Source organism: Agelaius phoeniceus, chromosome 1, assembly GCF_051311805.1.
Source record: "Agelaius phoeniceus isolate bAgePho1 chromosome 1, bAgePho1.hap1, whole genome shotgun sequence".
Classification (NCBI taxonomy): Eukaryota; Metazoa; Chordata; class Aves; order Passeriformes; family Icteridae; genus Agelaius; species Agelaius phoeniceus.
In genome coordinates this window covers 63299785-63317595 of record NC_135265.1, presented here as the reverse complement: position 1 = coordinate 63317595, position 17811 = coordinate 63299785, and the positions used below count along the sequence as shown (strand labels likewise).

Genomic DNA, 17811 nt, shown 5'->3' with positions numbered 1-17811 from the left:
CCGTGATTCTTCAGCTTATTTCTTCAGTCCTCTGAATTTGCACATTCTCCTCACTATTTGTATGTAGCATTTGACGGGTGAATTATTTTCACGGCAAGCTCTTGTACAGTCAGGTCCTGTTGGCTGTAAACTTGTGTCCAGGCTCAGTGAAAGATCCTCATCTTGTGTGATCAGTAGCCTGCACAGTAGTGCAATGGGATAGTCAGAGTGGGAGAATTAAGTAGGATTTAATTGGGTGCTTTGTAAATAGCTAGCCAACTGTGTGTGTAACATGGTCTGTTTGACTAAAAAAGAGGATTTGTTTCAGATTATACAAGTGTCAAAAGTACTATAACCCATGGGAGGACTTCTATTAACTTAAATATTTATAAGGAAATTAACTATGGAGCCATTAGATATAGACTACAGTGATAGTGTCAACAAGATGAACACTTTCTTTATCAAAATAATTCCGTAAAGATCAAATCAAAAAGTGCCTAACACATCTGCAAACACAAGGCCTCCTGTCACTGCAAATACTTTAAAGGCACAGGCATTTTACAGCCTGAGCAGGGACTTAAGGGATGGGGAGTGGGTCCCTGCATTGTATTTCCCCAGCTCTGCCGGTGCACTTTAGTCAATTTAATGAGCAAAATCCACGTTCTTGTAAAATAAAGTCACAAACCTCTTATCCTGGATTCTCCCAGCTATTTTCATGACAGTAGCAATGCTATCAATAGGATTTTTGCTGCACTTCGGGAATTTTTCCGTTGTGTTAAAAAAGAGAGAATCAACGGTCTTTTTCCAAAGGATTGGTTTAAATTTACATTGATTTTCTTTGTTTATCCTATTAATATTTGTTGTTCTCTGCTTACTTCAGCTTGTACAGCTCAGATTATTTTGTATACAATTTTTCAGTAACATTGGTTCTCAGTACACTCATTTGTTGCTATCCACTGTTGCCAAATTATAGTATTCCATTACATAGGAGAGGAAGCAAGCAAGAGGTGATGTCCTAAAACATAAAACTATCTTGTAGAGTTTCTAAATATCAAAGCTGACGTATCCTGGGAGAGCTGGTAAACGACTGAGCTGCTCTTCAAGGAAGAACGTACCAAAGCCCAGATTGTTTCAGGTCAGGGCAGTCTCCCGTTAAGTTTAGCAGCTTAAGGGTTTGGGTTTGCTTTTTGGAAAACTTGCGGTGCAACAAGTTAGGACCTTTAGAAAATGAAGTCTTAATAAAGAGCTGTGAAAATTTTTCCTGTTATATGTAGGATTCTTCAGAAATGTGAAAGCCTGCATATAGCACTCAGACTAGATTACAATAGATGCTGGTCTTTACTTACTCCTTACGCTACATATAAAACTAAAGGAATATCTAATTGCTTGCTTCCTGATGCCTGGGATCAGTACAGTCCTAAGTGCAGCCATAATTATTTTCTGTTTTTCAAAGATTTTAGAGTCTTTCATCATACAGTAATCCCGTATCTTGTTTAAATCATGTTTTCCATATAGCAAAAGGTGTAAATGTTTGAACAAAGGCAAATTAAAAGGACTCTTTCTTCTAATTACTTGAATTTTCTCTTAGTCACAAAAGCATTCCTTAAAAGGAGCTTTTTGATTGCGTGATGAGAGTTGTGGTGAGGCTGCCAGATTAGGAATTAGGATACCAAATTCTGTTCCCAGCTCTGCTACTGAGGCTCTTTTGTGACCTTGAGCAAGTCACCGGCTGTCAAACAAACTTCCAGTTTTCCGCTTGTACCAGTGGCAACATGCACTCATCTTTACAGAAGCTGGGAGATGAAACAGGCAAAATGCATTCCTGTTTTAACACCTTTCTTATGCAGAGCAAGTTTTGGGTAAGAAAGGAAACACGGGGAAAGCTGGGGTGATTACCAGGAGCTTTCCTAAGGAGGAGCTGGTTGGGAAATACATTGCAAGTAAAGGTTGCAAGAACCTCTTCTCACAGAACACTGAAATTGTCAAGAACTAGAAAACAGTCTCTAGGAGGAATAGATGAGGGAGCCAGGTATTTTCTGTCCCTAACTCGAATGCTGTCTGCAGAGCACAGCGATAGACACTGCTAATGCTGCAGGTCCATTTTGGTGAGCAGCAGCGTGGAGGTCCCGATCCTTGCAGGTGCTGAGGCTCCCCTCTGAAATTTCCAAGTGACAGAAAAGGTTCATTCCACATAAAAGCCAAATGCCAGCTCCTGTGGCATTTTTCCTGCTGTTTCACACGGGAATGGTATTTATTTTCACTTTCCGTAGCGTTCCTTTTATATAGTTGCATTTTCAGCCACAAGCAAAGTGGTCATAAGGAATGCCATAGCTGTCCTGCTGGTTGTTCCGAGAGTTAATGAATAAACCATGTATAGGATAAACAGGTTTATGCAAATGCAAAGCAGCACTTTACTATTATTTGTATTTTCAAGGCTTTTGTAGTCGTAGAACTCACATTTCTGTAAAACCTTTACAGTTGGAGAGAAGAAACCACGGTACAAGTAGTTCAAGTAATTGTTTTAGATGCAACACAATTTACTGGTTTCTCCAATAGTAAGCTTTGCAATCCTGAATAGCATGGTTCCAAAACAGTATTGAAAACGTTCTGCTCTCCAGTCCCAGAACATGTGATCTGAAAACACTGGCTAAGTATATTCCCCCATACAACTGCCTGCTTTTTTGCATTAGAAAATCCACCCTTTACTCTCATTCCTGGGTAAGAGGAAACTTGCGTGCTCTGCCTACCAGTAGAGCTTGCTTTGCCAAATGTCCAAAGCAGGCACGCAGGCACCAGCCCTTGGAGCACATCAGAGCTGATCTGGGGACTGGGCAGCCTGGGGCTGTACAGCACTTGGGAGCTTGGTTGCAGGCAGTTGCCAGCCATATGCCAGCATCCCACGGATCAGAGGCAGTCTCTAAGCCACCACGTCCTGGTCGTACCTTCTTGACAAAACCCTTTTTCCTCTTCACAGCCTGAAATAACAAAATAATTTGCAGGGACCAGGGTATGGCATAAACTTCAGTGTGATCACAGCAACATGGACATGTGGAGGAATTTTCTAAGTTGGCATCCCTCCTCCAAAACATCTCCTCCAAAACAGCAAAACATCTGCCAGAGAAAAGCCATGAAACCCACGGAGCACTGGGGAAGGAGCAGTGCAAACCCTCCCAAATGCTCAGCCCGGGCACAAGCCTGTCAGCCAGATGCTGGTCCAGAGCAATGGACCTGGCTGCTGGGCACACTAAGTACTCCAAGGCAGAGTTTCCCCCTGTTTTGTTCCTCTTGAAGGTATCAGGGGCTGTTTTTAGTTTTTAGTGCATAGTGGTGCTGAGGCAGTTGAGGACCTGTAGGCATAGCCCTAAGAAGCACATCTCCACACACAGAGGTGCAAACGATGCCAGCAGGTTGTGGTTCCCTGCCGTGTCACTCAGAGGGGCACGGGCTGGGAGAGCTTGCAGAGCACTCTTCTGGCAGCTTAATTCACCATAGAGGACATAGCAGTGGCTGGAATGAATTAGTCCCCATTTGTAATTTCTTGGCCTGTAGGGAGAAGAGCTGGCACCCCGGACTTTGGCACACAGAGCCATGAGCATTCCCTCCCCACATGAAGTGTGACAGCAGCACTGCACGGGATGTGGGGCAGGGCAGTGCAGGCTTTTCTTCCTTTGATGGGCATGAAACACACTTTGACACGGGACAAGGGTTGGGTTTTATTTTTTTCTCTTTTTTTCTTTTCCCCCTTTTCTCTACTTTTTTTCTTTTTCTTTCTTTTTCTTTTTCTTTTTTTTTTTTTTTGCTCTTTCTCTAACCTTCTTTTAGCCTCAGGTTTACTTCCTTTTGGGGTTTTTTTCCCCCAAAGACGATGTGTTTGTCAACTGATAGGATGCACTTGCTTCTGGTAAAAGAAGCACTTTGACAATTTTCACAACATGCATAATTTGCTTAAGGACCATAATGGCTTGTTCTGAGCCATGTGTCATGTAAATAAATATTCCAGTGATTTTTAACATGAATATTATGTACTCCATAGATCAATGGCTCCTTTGAAGCTCTTACCATTTATCCTGAAAGTTCCTATTCAGACATTTTTAAATATGTGTTATTTATTCAACAGGCTATCTTTTCACTCAGAGATGCTGATGTCTATGTTTGTAGCAGTCTAGCATCCATATCTTGTTTAGAATATTTAAAAATCAGTATTTCTTAGTCTTTGCAGCAGGTTGAAAATATTCCCATAAAAATTCTATAACAGGAAAGAATACTTCAAATTATTAAGACTGAAACATACATCTATTTAGGATTATTTTTTAAAGACCCTGTCTTCTGTACCCTTTTACCTTCTCCAGCAGCCCTGAAATCCACAGGGACAGAAGCAGGTGATGTGTGGGCTGCAGTGCAGGAATTCAATCCTTGGGAGTGTTTGGGAGGGTAACAGTGCCTGGACTCAGGGGAGCAGGTGGACACAGTGCTACAAGTCAGCATTTCCCTTGACTTCTGATGTGTCTGTTCAGAGACTGGGGGGGGGGGGTCCATCCCAGCAGGAGCATCACAGCACTGGGGCAGCAATCATGGAAAAGGACATTGCCTTCTCCAGTTCAATGAGGAAACAAGTTTCTTGGTTCATGGGCAGGACAGGCTCACCAGGTAAATAGGAGCCAATATTACCAGCACTGCCTTGTGAGCTGCCCCAGGACTTCAGGTGCCATCAGGGTTTTTTGGGCTGTGGTGTTTTTGAGATGCATAGGGGCTCCGTGCTAGGCAGCTGCCAAAGCCAGGGGCAGGTGTGAAGGTGCAGTGCACATGGAAGCAAAAGCATGGATGCAGATGACTTTGTGCCTTTGCAGCTATTAGCCAGGGCAAATCCTTTCCCATTCTCAGAGCATGGGGGAGCAAGCAGAAGTTCTATCCCCACCTCAATAGAAAGCTGCAAGGGGAACCCAGTGAGCTCCTGGGTCCTGGCAGGAGTTGCCCATGAGATAAGAGGGTCTCTGACCTCCATGCAGGCTAATGAAGGAGGAAAACCAGGGCTGAGAAAGATAAAGTTCATATTTAAATGCAGGCATCTGCAACAATAGAGGTGGAAACATAAATTGCTATCAAATTCATTTGCTTGTAGTATGAAGGCTTTTGTCTCACCTTGTTGAAACAGTCCCACTCCTGTGTTTAGTTTACTTGTGTTAATATCCCCCAGAGGCTTCATCATTTGCTATTGATGAGCATACACAAAAAAAAAAAAAGGTGGTGCTGTCCAAGCAATTAATTCTCTTTCCAAGTGTTTAAAATTCAGCATGTCCCTTCAGTTCCAAAGGTGCTAGATCTTCAAAACCAGCAAGCTGCTCACAGTCAGCTGGGAAACCCCAAGTTATTTTGGAGCACATAAAAACATTCAGTGCTGATAAATACTCACGCTGTGTTTTGCATCTTCATAATTTGGGATTCCTTTTACTTGACATATGCAATAAATAAAGCAATAAATAAAATATGCTCCCTGCCTCAAGGACGTTTCTCTGTGTAAGTTGCAACCCAGTATACAAACTCCTTCCAAACCAGCTGGTGCTACACATCTACCTTCCTTCCTTATTCTAATTCAGGGACACCTTCATAAGAAGGTGACTTTGAACAATGCTCTTTAAAACCATGATGGAAGCAGATGTGGATAAGGATTCTAATAAGAATAAAAAGCAGTAAAAATAGAGCAGTGCTTTAGCTGGAAAATGGTAAAAAAAATTCATTAGCCCTTTTTGGTGAAAAATGTTTTTACCTAAAGCGTTGGAAAGTCCAGTGACTCAGCTCTTGGATCAAATGCCCACCAGAATCTTTCCATCACCTTCAGCAGATGTCAAATGGCGAATTCACATGAATGAATGGGTACATTTAGGTCTCTGTAGTGCACTGCTTTGCATGGACAAAATCCCATTATGCTTCCTCCAGGCCTCAATTAGGAGGTAGGTTTTGCCATTTTTTGCCAATTTACTCTAGACCTACACTGTTGTTACTGGTATAAGAAGTTGGGGGTAGACTTCAACCAAACAGAACAGCACCAGGACCCACAGCTTTTAACTTTCCCCTATTCTAAAACCATGACAGCTCTCTATGCAAAGACTTATATGTGATTCAATAGCAGCAGCAGCTCCATCAGGGCACAATGATGAAGGAAATTAATTTTGAGACCCAGCCTGTCCCTGGCTTGGCCTTGGACTCAGTCTCATGTTAATTACACAATTATAGAAGGATTTGAGTTGGAAGGGACCTTAAAGATCATCTAGTTCCAACCCTTCTGCCTCAGGCAGGGACACTAGACCAGGTTGCTCAAAGCCCCATCTGACCTGGCTTTGAAATACCTTGAGAGTTACAAAATTCTCTTTTTCATTGTCAGATGGGTTTTGAGTTGAGTTTTGCCATGAGTTTGTCCATGAGTTAGTTTAGTGGGGAGGGCCAGATGCTCACTGCCATCAGTTGCTGGGGAAGCTTGCATTGTGTTTGGCTTGTGTGCTGAATATAAACAAAGCTATCCATCAGTATTTGCTTGGATTCATTGAAATATTAAAACAAATGCTTATGTCTGTGTTACAGGGCAAGGTCTTCTTTATTTTGCTGGGGCAATAGCCATATTGAAACAAATTGTATTTTGTTTTCTTTCAGACAGGTGTGATGGCACACCTGTGGAGCTCAGGCTTGAATAGCAACTTGTAACCTTTTGTGGGTAAGGTGGGGGGCAAATCCTGCTTAACAAGGATGTCAAACTGATCTTTGTTCCCTTCTCCCAACCAAGTATCTGTGGCAACAAACTGGAGACAGGTAAACAATCGGCTTCTGCTACCGCAAGCTTTCCATTTACAGTTCACCAGGAGCTCTTATTATATGAAAGGAAAGGGTGGATGTGGTGTCAACACAAGGTAATAGTAATATTATTTGAACAGGTGTGTGGGGTGTTGCTAAAGTGAGAGAGCAGGCAAGCTGTAGGGAGCAGTTAGTACAGGGCTGTGCATGTAATAACCAGAGCTCACCCGTGTGTATTATCATAACAATCATGTGTGGCCATGGGTTTCACAATAAGCTGGTCTGATTTACCTGGTGCATTAAACTAGTTTTGTTGTTTCTCACTTCCTAACTCCCTTCTGGAAAAGAGCCCGAAAAAATACACACACTAAGAATTTGGTAAGCAGACCCACCGTGCACGCAGCTACAGATAGATAACCCACCAGGCCACAATTATCCCCCAGACTCCACTCCTCCACAGGCAACTTTGCTGCTGATTTACGTCTTGGAAAGAGAGAAAGCAGATTAAGCATCTCAGGACTGCATTACAAAGGGATGGCAGGTTTGCGGCAAGTGTTAAGGCACCGTGGAATTGGGAGAGTCGAGTACCTCAGCAGTTTTGTCTATACATCTATTCTCTGTAATGCAGTTAATTTTAATAATATATTTCCAGTCTGTGATGTGTGTTAAATTGATATGTATCTGTGATTCGAATGTATATTCATCTCTGACTGTATAGAGTTAGATGAATATCCTTTCAGCAAGAAAACTGTGTGCCACAAAAGAGAATGGAAGCAGTAAAAATAATCTTTTAGATTCTGCTTTTAAGGAGATGACTGGAATCACATTAGCAAGGATTAATGCAAGGTAGGTACATACCTTGCTGAAATTTGCATGCTTCCATTGTGGGAAAGTGGGAAACAAAGGGAAAAATCATACCCTGATGCGTTCTCCAAGTAGAGCTATATGCTATGATTCACTGAAGACAGCCATGGAGGTTACAAAACAGAAATTAAGAGACAATATAAATTATGTGAGGGTGTTCTAGACAATTAGACAACTCGTTGGTCCATTTACAGTGCTGCTCGTAGCTTTATATCAAATCTAATGGAAGTGTGGCAAATTTCAAGCAAGGAAATTTTTCACTCTCTCCTCTCCTTAAGGCATACTTTGTTTAGAGATATTGTAATGCGTATCCTGAGCATTTTAATAAGAAACTATTGCATGCCACTAGTTTGTGCAAACAGTAGTTGCATTATTACAGAGGATGAATTAATCTTCCAGGCGTCCATTTGTGTTACTCAGATCAGGCAGGGTTTATTTGCAAAGGGCTGACCCTGCTTCCTGGCAGGTTCGCCGGGAGCTGCCGTGCCAGATTCTCTCCAGTGGATGCGAGAGGGTTCAGCTGGCACATCCCAGGGACCGAGGGGACAGTCACATGGCAGGGGCTGCCGCCTGGGGGAACGCGGGGCAGTGGCTGTGACGGCAGCGGCACCGCGTCCCGGGCTCGACAGGCTCCTGCAGGGATTCTTTAGTGGGTATTGAAGGCTGGTTGGAAACGAGTATTCTCAAAGCTTGGGTCTGCATTCTTCTGGTAATGCAGATTTAGCCCAAGGTCACACAAGAAACCTTTATTTCAAGCAGCTTGCTCCATCTTAAGGAGAATTGCTACAGCATTTCCCTGTGTACACATTTCATTAAGTAAATGCTTAATAGCAGGGTGGCTGTCATCTTAGGGCAAATATTTTAGAAATCCCTTGTTAGTCACATCAGGTGTGCTTCTTCAATATTGCAACATCTGTTATTTGTTAGATGCAAACAGAGAATGAAAATGTGTATTTGCCTTGTCCTGGGCTCTTCAAGTAATTCAGGCAACCTGGCTGAATGTGCCAGAGACAGTGCTGACAGTACAGTTATGTCAGGAGGGTAAAATTGCACAAAAACTTGAGTAGGGGGCGAACCAAAAAGTGTTGTATTACGCTTGGGTGCCCTCTAGATCTTTTACAATCCAGTATGTACTTTAAATATACCTTGATCCTTGGAATTTCCTTGTAGAAGTCAATGCTGTGCTGCTGTTCCAGCAGAGCAAACACTGCATGGGCTCTTCACAAACAGTGGGTCAGTCACAGTCAGCTGGAGGGAGCATACTCATGATCACAAGGGTCTGGGCTTCTGCAATGAAACAAGCATTTTGATCTTCCTTTGCAGGTATGATTATTTCACGCTAGAAGATGCATATTCATATTTCGATTTTTGCATCACAAAAGTCTGATCCTTTGCTTTGGATTAGTTTTGCTGGTTTTTAAGCAAATACTGAAGTAATCAAAAATAGCAGCCTGGTAGCATTTTAGGCATAGTTTGAAGAATTTAATTGAATAGGGACTTTAATGAGAGGGCAGTGGATTCTTAATTACCTCAGGCGCAGTTTAGCACTTTGGTCATGTATGGTATTGTTCTGGAGTGCATCAGTCTGTTAGTTGGCTATTGCAGCACAAAAGTTGGTGGCAAAGTCATTGTGGTGTGCTGCAGAAACAACATTATAGCTGCACAACAGCCTAAGCAAGAATTCCTTGTACATGGATGGGATATATTCATTAACACCATCAACCAATTAAGAGCGTGTTTGGGTTTGGTTTGAGATATATATATATATATATATATATATATATATATAAACTCCTAAGAATATTGCACGTCTTCCATCAAATTTAATTTTTCAGAATGTTCGTCTATTTTGCGACTGACGATTTTCACTTGCTGACATTCTTTTACACGCTTGGGAATCGTCCCCTTCCTTTGGATCAGCCTAAGGAAAATGCTGCCCTCTCTTGAATTTGAGGACGCAGTGCACCTCCTGGCAGAGACTGCCCGGGGAGCAGGAGGCAACACATTCCTGAAAGATGCTCGTGACTTCTGCAGGGCTGATGAGTGTTGAGAAAGGCAGCACTGTACTTTAGACTAGTAAACAGGGTTAAGAGAATTGTTCCGAAGGATGTAAATTCTCTAAAATAGAAAGTTTCTCTCTTCGGAAAGGAATTGGAAAACAAGCAAATATGCTTTATTCCATTATGGAAACACCTTAGCCAGGAAAATGTCATTGTCTCCCGTGCCTGCATAGAGAGGAGGCCAAGTCCTGAAATGCTTTGGACTACTTTCACTCAAATTTAAGTTATTTCTTTGACTGTTTCAGTTGTGAGTTTTGCTGAATGCCCATGTAGATCTTGCAGTCAAAGGAAAACTTACTTTCTGCTAGGGCCTTCTCTGAAGGAGGGAGGATGTAACTGGCTGCCACTGGTCCTCTGCACCAGAAAAGAAACACTTGGGTCACTCTAGCATGTGAAAACCCCCAGAGCTTTCCCACTGGTATGGAACCACTGATGTGTTGCTTGTAGAAACCAACATGTCACTGCCTTGAACAGCTTGGTCACGAGATGTGTCTCCAGCTGGAGGGAGGAGGATGTTTCTCCAGCTGCTTCTCCTCTTCTCTGCCGAGCATGGATGGGATGTACTTTTCGTGTGTCTCCTTCAAGGAGGGATTATAAAGGGGAACTTGTGGGAAAAGATATTCTGGAGTAGCTTCTGCCTCCATTTCTTCAATAGGGACATTAAAACAAGCAAACAAAAAGCTCTCCCCTTCTCCCATGGACACCCCTGCTTGTAGAAAGACGTGTACTTTTCTGCTGGAAGCAAGGGGTGAAAAAGACAATTAGGTGATGTGTAGGAGGGATTGCCTAGAAAGTAGTCCTACAGCAAGCCAGCATCCTTAGGAGGGAGGATGTGCAGGTTTTGGTTTGTATTAACTCCAAAGATGCCAGTGCACTCATGAGAACCAAGTTTCCTGGACATCAGATACTGCATGAGAGGAAGGTGAAGCAGGGTGTGCATTGTGGAAGACAAGGAGTAAAACATACATGCACATCTAAACCCATGGTCTTTTTCTTTACTGTTGTTATTTAATAGGTTTTTCTGAACATACTGCTCCCCACCCAGCCCTCTTGCAGTTCTCAGAAGCTAAAAGACAGGGAGGCACTAAAGAGCAACATGCAGGGAAAATGATTGGCTAACAATAGCTGCAAATATTGTTAGTTACATGATTTGTGCAAAAGGACATACTTCTTAATATTTATCTCACTTTTCTGCACCTACAGTTATCTTGGTTTTGTTTTTTACACAAATTTGAGGGTGATTAATCCCAGATGCAATCTGAAAAAGGATAAACAGAAGGAGACTGAGCATGTGTATGTCGCGTGCACTGTATACTACCTCATCTATATTAAATATGAGACAAAGTAATAAAAATAAACAATACAGTATTGTGTCAGTTGCAACTCAGGCAGTAACAAAATATTGCCACATTTTTTCTTACAAAGCTGGCTGTGTGGTGGCTGGAAAGACCCCTAAAGCATATAAAGCTCTTATCTTCGTACATTTCCCTAAAGAATAATAGATCAGTCGGTGCTCTGATGCTGTTTTAATAATGTACAATTTACAATTCATTTGGTTACCAAGCACTCACAGTATAATTAATTTCACAGACCCTTTCTACATATTGGCATGGTTTATGACAGTACAGAGGGAAGATGGGAAAACTCTGTTCCCCCTGCTGTCAAGGAAAGTGCCTGGATGATGTGTCACCTGGCTGGTCTCACAGCAGTCCTGCCTTCGTAGGGGTGAGAGGGCTTGATTTCCCCTTTCCTTCTGCCCCACTTCCAGCTGCCTTTCCCATCTCCCTACATAAGCACCTCCATTGAGGCTGTTGCCTTGGGGATGAGCCAGGCTCATCCTGCAGCTCTCCAGTAGCACTGAGCCAGATCTGCCCCATCCTTTTGGGTCACAGCAGGCCCTGAGACCTGCTGCAAGAGCTGGAGCAAAAGCTAAGGTGAGCCAAGGGGAAGACTCAAGGACAAAAGGCAGGTGACAAGCCTTCAGTGCCTCTCAGTAGTGCCTCCCTTCCCCCTGGCAGCTGGGGACAGGAGAGCTTGTCAGGAATACAGGTATTGCTCCGGTCAGGAGTGACTGTCCATCCGAACTGTCAGTGCACCAGCCCAAGCCTGATATCATTTAACAGAATCAAGGCATGAAAAACAGAGGGAAAGGCTCCAGAAGTGGCAGAATACATATTGCTGGGGGCTTTATTTCCACAGTCCTGATATTTTTTCCTTTATGGGGAATCTGTACAGTTGCCTGAGAGACTTAAATAATGGACTCTCTCTGCAATGAATGGAGCTGCTGTTCTGTGATGTCTTGCACATCAAAGCAATTTTTTTGAATCTGCATTTACCTCTTTGATAAAGACAACACTGTGAGGAATTCAGCAACTGCAGAGAACCTGCGGGTCTGCACATCCACCCGGAGCTTGCTTTGACAGCAGTGTATGAATTGCTATTGAAGTGATGGTTTTGTTTCCATTATCAAATAAACAGGCGTTTCCTTTTCTGAATTTCCCAAACATTATTTTCTTGTTTGAAGTTCTTGATTCCTATAGATGCACAGTGTATGTATACACATACATGGCTACTCGTGTGCATGTATATATATACATATATAGGCACACACACACACACACACACATATATATATAGTTCTGTTAGATATATATAAATGCCTGAGGGTAGAGGTCACAGTTTGTGAAGGCTGAGCACACAATCCTGTATATAAACACACAAGAACTCACACTGAAGTGCAACTTAAAGCTAGGTTTACTGATTTTCTAAAACTACAGTTACAGTTTTTCTCTTTTTTTCTTAGATGTTCAAAAGCTGGTTTCTTCTAGGGACTAAAGAACATTATAAGCCACAGCTCCAAAAGTTTGATTAACCCCTGTGTGGTTTTCACAAGACATTAACTGTAAGAGGTACATCTCTTGCACTGTATCTGCAGCCGGCTACTCAATCCTAATGATTTGGTTTCCTAATCTCTTGAACAAAAATATGGTGAGGCAGAGACCATGAGATACTGCTTTCACATCTTTTTTCCATATGGGATTTGGCAGCCAATTTGCCAACATATTGATGACCTGCTGCTCTTATTTTTTACATCTATAGAAATTTGACTCTTCTGTGAATCAGGGCATATTTGTAAACTAAGTGAAACCAAGAAAGGTTATTAAGGACATCACGTACATATGTATAAAACACCAGCAAGTATTATTATTATCATCATCAATTACTCTTATGCATAACATAATCACAATTTAAAGCTTGTGTGGTTAATGTATCACAGGGTTCGGTTCAAAACAGGGCCCAAAATCTCTCCCTTGCAGTCAGGTTTACTGAGAGTTTGAAGCAGTGCTCATGTGGCATGAGAGGGCTGATGGAGTCCTATCCCCCCAGGAGAGTGTTGGTCTCTTCTGCCTGAGTAAGAGCACCCAGGAAAACCTGATGTACTCCTAAAATGTGGATAGCAGCAAACCTGGAAAACTTTGCTTTTAACCTTTGAATATCAAAGAGTTAAAATCTAGCCTTCAATCCAGGTGAATTTTTCCAAGCCTATGGTTTTGGAATGGATGAATGTCTGTGTAATTATCTATTATCTGCTTTGCTACCTGTTTCGTTTCTCTCCTATGCAATATGCCTCATAGCATAATTTTTTTTTTTTCAGTTCAAAAATATCTTGTTTTGACTTGATGTTGCTCAAGAAATAAACACAACTGTGTTCATATAATTCCTACAAGCACTAACCTGGTTGCAAGACAAAACTCTCTACTTTGAATTTCCAGGTCTGTATCTAGCAAAGAGAAGAAAAAAAAAGAAAAGAAGAAAAAAGCATAGCATTGTAAGGAAGTACTACTCGCTTTATTTCAGCATTTTTTTCACTACTAAAATCAAAGAAAAATTTCTCAGCCATGAAAGTACAATTGACAATGTTTAAACCCACCATGTCTTAACAGCATTTCAAAAGTTAGAGCATTCATGAGAAATAGAATGATATTTTAAAGTTAGATCATCTATTTCCTTTGGAAAAAAATAATCTGGCAATCAAATCTGAGCAACAGCTAAACCAATTATCTTTCTTTTATGACCACTTGGGGAAGAAGGAGTCTTTTCTTGTTTCTTACTCCATATTAAATATGAGTTGGAACCAAGATGGTTTTTGCAGCAGAAAGAAAGACAAGGGGCCAGGCTAGTGTCTGTGTCACCAGTGCCATAGTTCTGTGGTACACCTTCCCTCCAATTCCCTCTTTCTGAACCCACAGGGACCCCTGACACTAGAAGGTTAGATGCACTTTGAGGAGGAGGACAGCTGGCACAAGATGGCCCCAATCCATTCTTCTAATCCCTAATTCTCCTAATTTCTCTCTCAAAATGCCTGTTGGGAATGGTCCCTGGCAAGTGTTAGCTGTGAGCTGGGTCCAGGGATGGCTGGGGAGAGTCATACTTGACCCAAGTCAGCACCATGCCAGGGACTGCTGTAACAATTTAACAATCTGGAAAATTGAGCTCCAGCACCTGGGGATGTTCCTGGGCACCGTTTCCTTCACTATCTGCACGTGGCCAAAGAGAGCAAACTGATTGATAAACACCTACATGATGGTGCAGGGTTGAAATGCGTGACAGCAGCATCCCACGTGCTGGTCCAAACATTACGCTGAAGTTTTGCAAATCAACCAATAAATGTAGCAGTTGCTTTTAAAAGAGAGTCTCAAATTTGCTAAAACGGGAGTCAAATCCCCAAGCCAAAGGCAAGATAACACTTAAGTGGTTTATTCATGAAAAGCTACCGCTTGCTTTCCACAACAAACTTGCCAATGTAAAGCTTCATGGAAGGAATGCAAAACAGCCAGGCAAAGCTCAAAAAAGAAAAATATTTTCGGTCAAGGACAAAACAATCATATCATCTCGAGCTGTGACATACCAGCTTACTTAGCTTTGATTCTACCAGCGTAACTACCTGGCACTTTGTGTGATCAAGGTGCCCACAGCTGTAATCTAATGTGATCTGGAGCTTATTCACTGATCACAGCTGTGTAATTTCAGGTAACATGCTTCCCTTGTTTAGTTTTGTTTAACATTGTTAAATATATAGTCAGACCATCTGCACAGTATTTTTTAAAATTGGAAATTACAACCATAACTTCCTTTTTATATATCAATAAACTAAATAGCAAAATTTCAAAGGGATCCTTCTCTACCAAACAGTGAAGCAGAATGTTTGTCCCACGCCACACCATTGCCTAATTGCACACTAATTGGACAAACGTGATTAAATATTTCAAGATCTTTACTAATTGCCTCTATTTTAGCTTTAAAATTTGCTTGCCACCAACAAATTTAATGACACTGGTGTCTAGTCATCAGCAAAAAGCCCAAGAGTTGCTCTTTAAAATGTACCTAGTCAGAATATTTACTGATTGTGCATTGTTGTTTCCAATGTAGCTTAATTAGAAATCCAATCAGTTCTCCAAGTCTAATTATACTTGATTTGTAGATTCAGACTATGATACATAATGAAGCTAAGCAGCTAACAGTAAACGTGCTTGAAATGTAACAATAAGAGAAATATTTTTAATGCATGCCTTGTTATCATTTTAGAAACTCCGAGTAATATATGAGATCAAACACAAAGGGAAATACGAAGATTTATGACTCAATAGATTTTAAAAAAGCCCATGTTTTATCCTGAAGCAATATAACTGGTGTATGTTTAGTGTTTAAAAATATTTCCTTTGTTTGTTTACTTATTTGTTTGAATGATAGAGCAACATATATTTTGTGGATACATTGATGTCTGTACTTGGTTGCATTTATCTTGCATGCCATTATTTTTGCCCTATATTTTAAATGGCATTATGCTTCAGAAACTGGGAGCTGGGTTAGATATGGTTACTAAGGCAGCAGTTCCCCTTAGCTAAGTCCCTACATCTTCAAGGCACCCTTAATTTACTCTTCTCTCTGAGAAATATCCTTTAGGGGCCAAGGGCCAGATGTTTCTTTTTATTCCATGCTGTGCAGAGAAACACATCTGCTCTGCTATTATTTTTTACCTCAGTCCCACAGTCTGAACATTGCAGCTGCAGCCTTACACCCACGTTGTAGGATCAAATTAATAGCATGTCACTATTGGTATTGCCTACAATGTCCTTCCATTGGTATTTTTGTGCAGTAGCAAACATTTTGATCATGCTTAAGTAATGAGCAGCCCGTTTTCTGAAGAAAAGGCAAAACTTGGAGGAAGAAGAGGAGGAAGAAGGAAGTCCATCAGCAAGTTACACCAAGACCCCTGGTTGTGTTTCCCAGAGAGGAACCCACAAGCAGCCACGCTTTTCTGTTTGGAAAACTACAGATACCCCACAGACCTTTCAGAAATCAGCCTGTCTCATTGTTACATCCCTAGCTTGGAGGCTCTTGATGTCACTTGCTGCAGATTTTTTTGGGAACCACTTGTTGCTCCTAAAGGGTTCCCTGAAGGATAGCCTTTCTCTGCTAGAGACTTTTAGGGGTGTACAGATTAGAAACAGTTAAAAACCACCTAGATTATCTCATATGGGAAAAAAACACCTTTAAACCTGTGACAGAAAGTGTCATGATCCCAGAATCCATGTGGGGAGAGGAAAAGCAAGATAGGTATCAGGTACCTTCAAGCAGCATTGGAAGCAAGGCTGCATTAGAAGGACCTTGAGGCTCACTGACCCTTTCCTCTTTAGAGGAAAGCCCCCAGGGGCTGTATGTAGCTCTTAATTTTCTCTCCTCATCTTTTTATTCTCAGTCTCTTCTTAAATCAAAACCCAGTCTTTTCCTGCAAAGAAAAAGCATAACCAACTGGCAAGTCTTTGTGTGAGGCCTACAGCAGACAAATGTTGAAAGCTCTCCCCACTAATTACTGCAGTTTTGAAAGAAGCTAATAAATAAAGCAGTTCATGAATAAAAGCTGTTTCCCAAGTTGTGGTAACACCACTAAGAATATGAAGGATGGGAAGAGGGAGGAGAAAAAGGCAACAGGGCAAAAATAAGAAAGTAAACAACAAGATTAATGTTAACTTCTGCTCAGTAAGAAATGCAGTGCATAAAGTACGTGGGCACTGAGAGGAAATGTTAAAAGTTTGTGGTGAAGTGGTATGGCCTAGCTATGGGCAATGCAATCCTGCTGCCACTATCATGGTTCTTAAAGTTCAGGATGCCCCCCCATGGGGTAAGACACCATGGGGTGGATCCCAGCTTGCTGGGAGCTCAGTCAGCTGCAGGGCACAGAAATGGCTGGAAGAACAACCCACCTTCCCACTGACCCCAGTGGCTGAGCTGCCTGGCCACGCTGTGCTGATGGTCTGCCACTGGTTTTTGGGGTCCCTGTTGGGAAATACACTGAATGGCTTTGCCTGGTGGCAGTGTGACCTGTTGGATGCAGCACGAAATGTGTTGGCAGGTGGTGTCAGCTTTCACACTGGCTTCCTTCCCGACCTCCCTGGCACCAGGGCATGGCCTCAGCACTTTCTGTCCGAAAGCCAGCACCCACCAGCTTCCCAGAGCACTTGAGCTCTGTAGATGAAGAGCACTGAACAGCAGCTGACTATTATTTTCAGGCTTCCAGCATGGTATTTTGTACCATATACAATGAGATAAATTCCCATTTATTTTTTTCTAAGTAGCCATTACAAGTGTTCTTTAAAGAACAAAAACTGTGAAATGGAGATGTTATTAAAAACTTGACCCTGCTTTAACAACAATATTTGAAATATTTTTCTATGTTGTTCTACTTAATTTATTGAGTCCAAAGGTTGGGCTCTTCCTCCCCTCTCTTCTCTGCCCTTAAAATCAACATCAGCAAGGACAAAATTTTTAAAAACAGCAAAATAAAATATTTCAGTCACATCCTCCATACTAACCAGTGTTCAATATTTTATCTTTCTTTACTTTTTTTTTTTTCATCCGTGTGCAATCAGCCTTGAAAATTTCCTTTGCCTTCAATTCTTTTACCTTTGATGGTATTCAGATTGCAGGCTATGCCTTGGCCCCTCATGCCACACAATCTTCTATTTATATTATTAAAATGCGGCACTTGCTTTTTCATTTTACTCTGTTTACAGGGTGTTGCTTTTATTGATTAATGTCTCAGACTCAAGTAAAATGCTAATCA

The 17811-nt window shown here is 41.7% G+C and overlaps 1 long non-coding RNA gene across 1 annotated transcript in view; it reads left to right on the top strand.

Annotated features, from left to right (window-relative positions):
* The first annotated feature begins 8815 nt into the window (after positions 1–8815).
* Positions 8816–17811, top strand: part of LOC143695776 (uncharacterized) — a 44927-nt gene continuing 35931 nt past the window's right edge. Inside the window, exon 1 of the long non-coding RNA XR_013185315.1 lies at positions 8816–8949. This is a non-coding gene — a long non-coding RNA (uncharacterized LOC143695776). The remainder of the gene's footprint in view (positions 8950–17811) is intronic.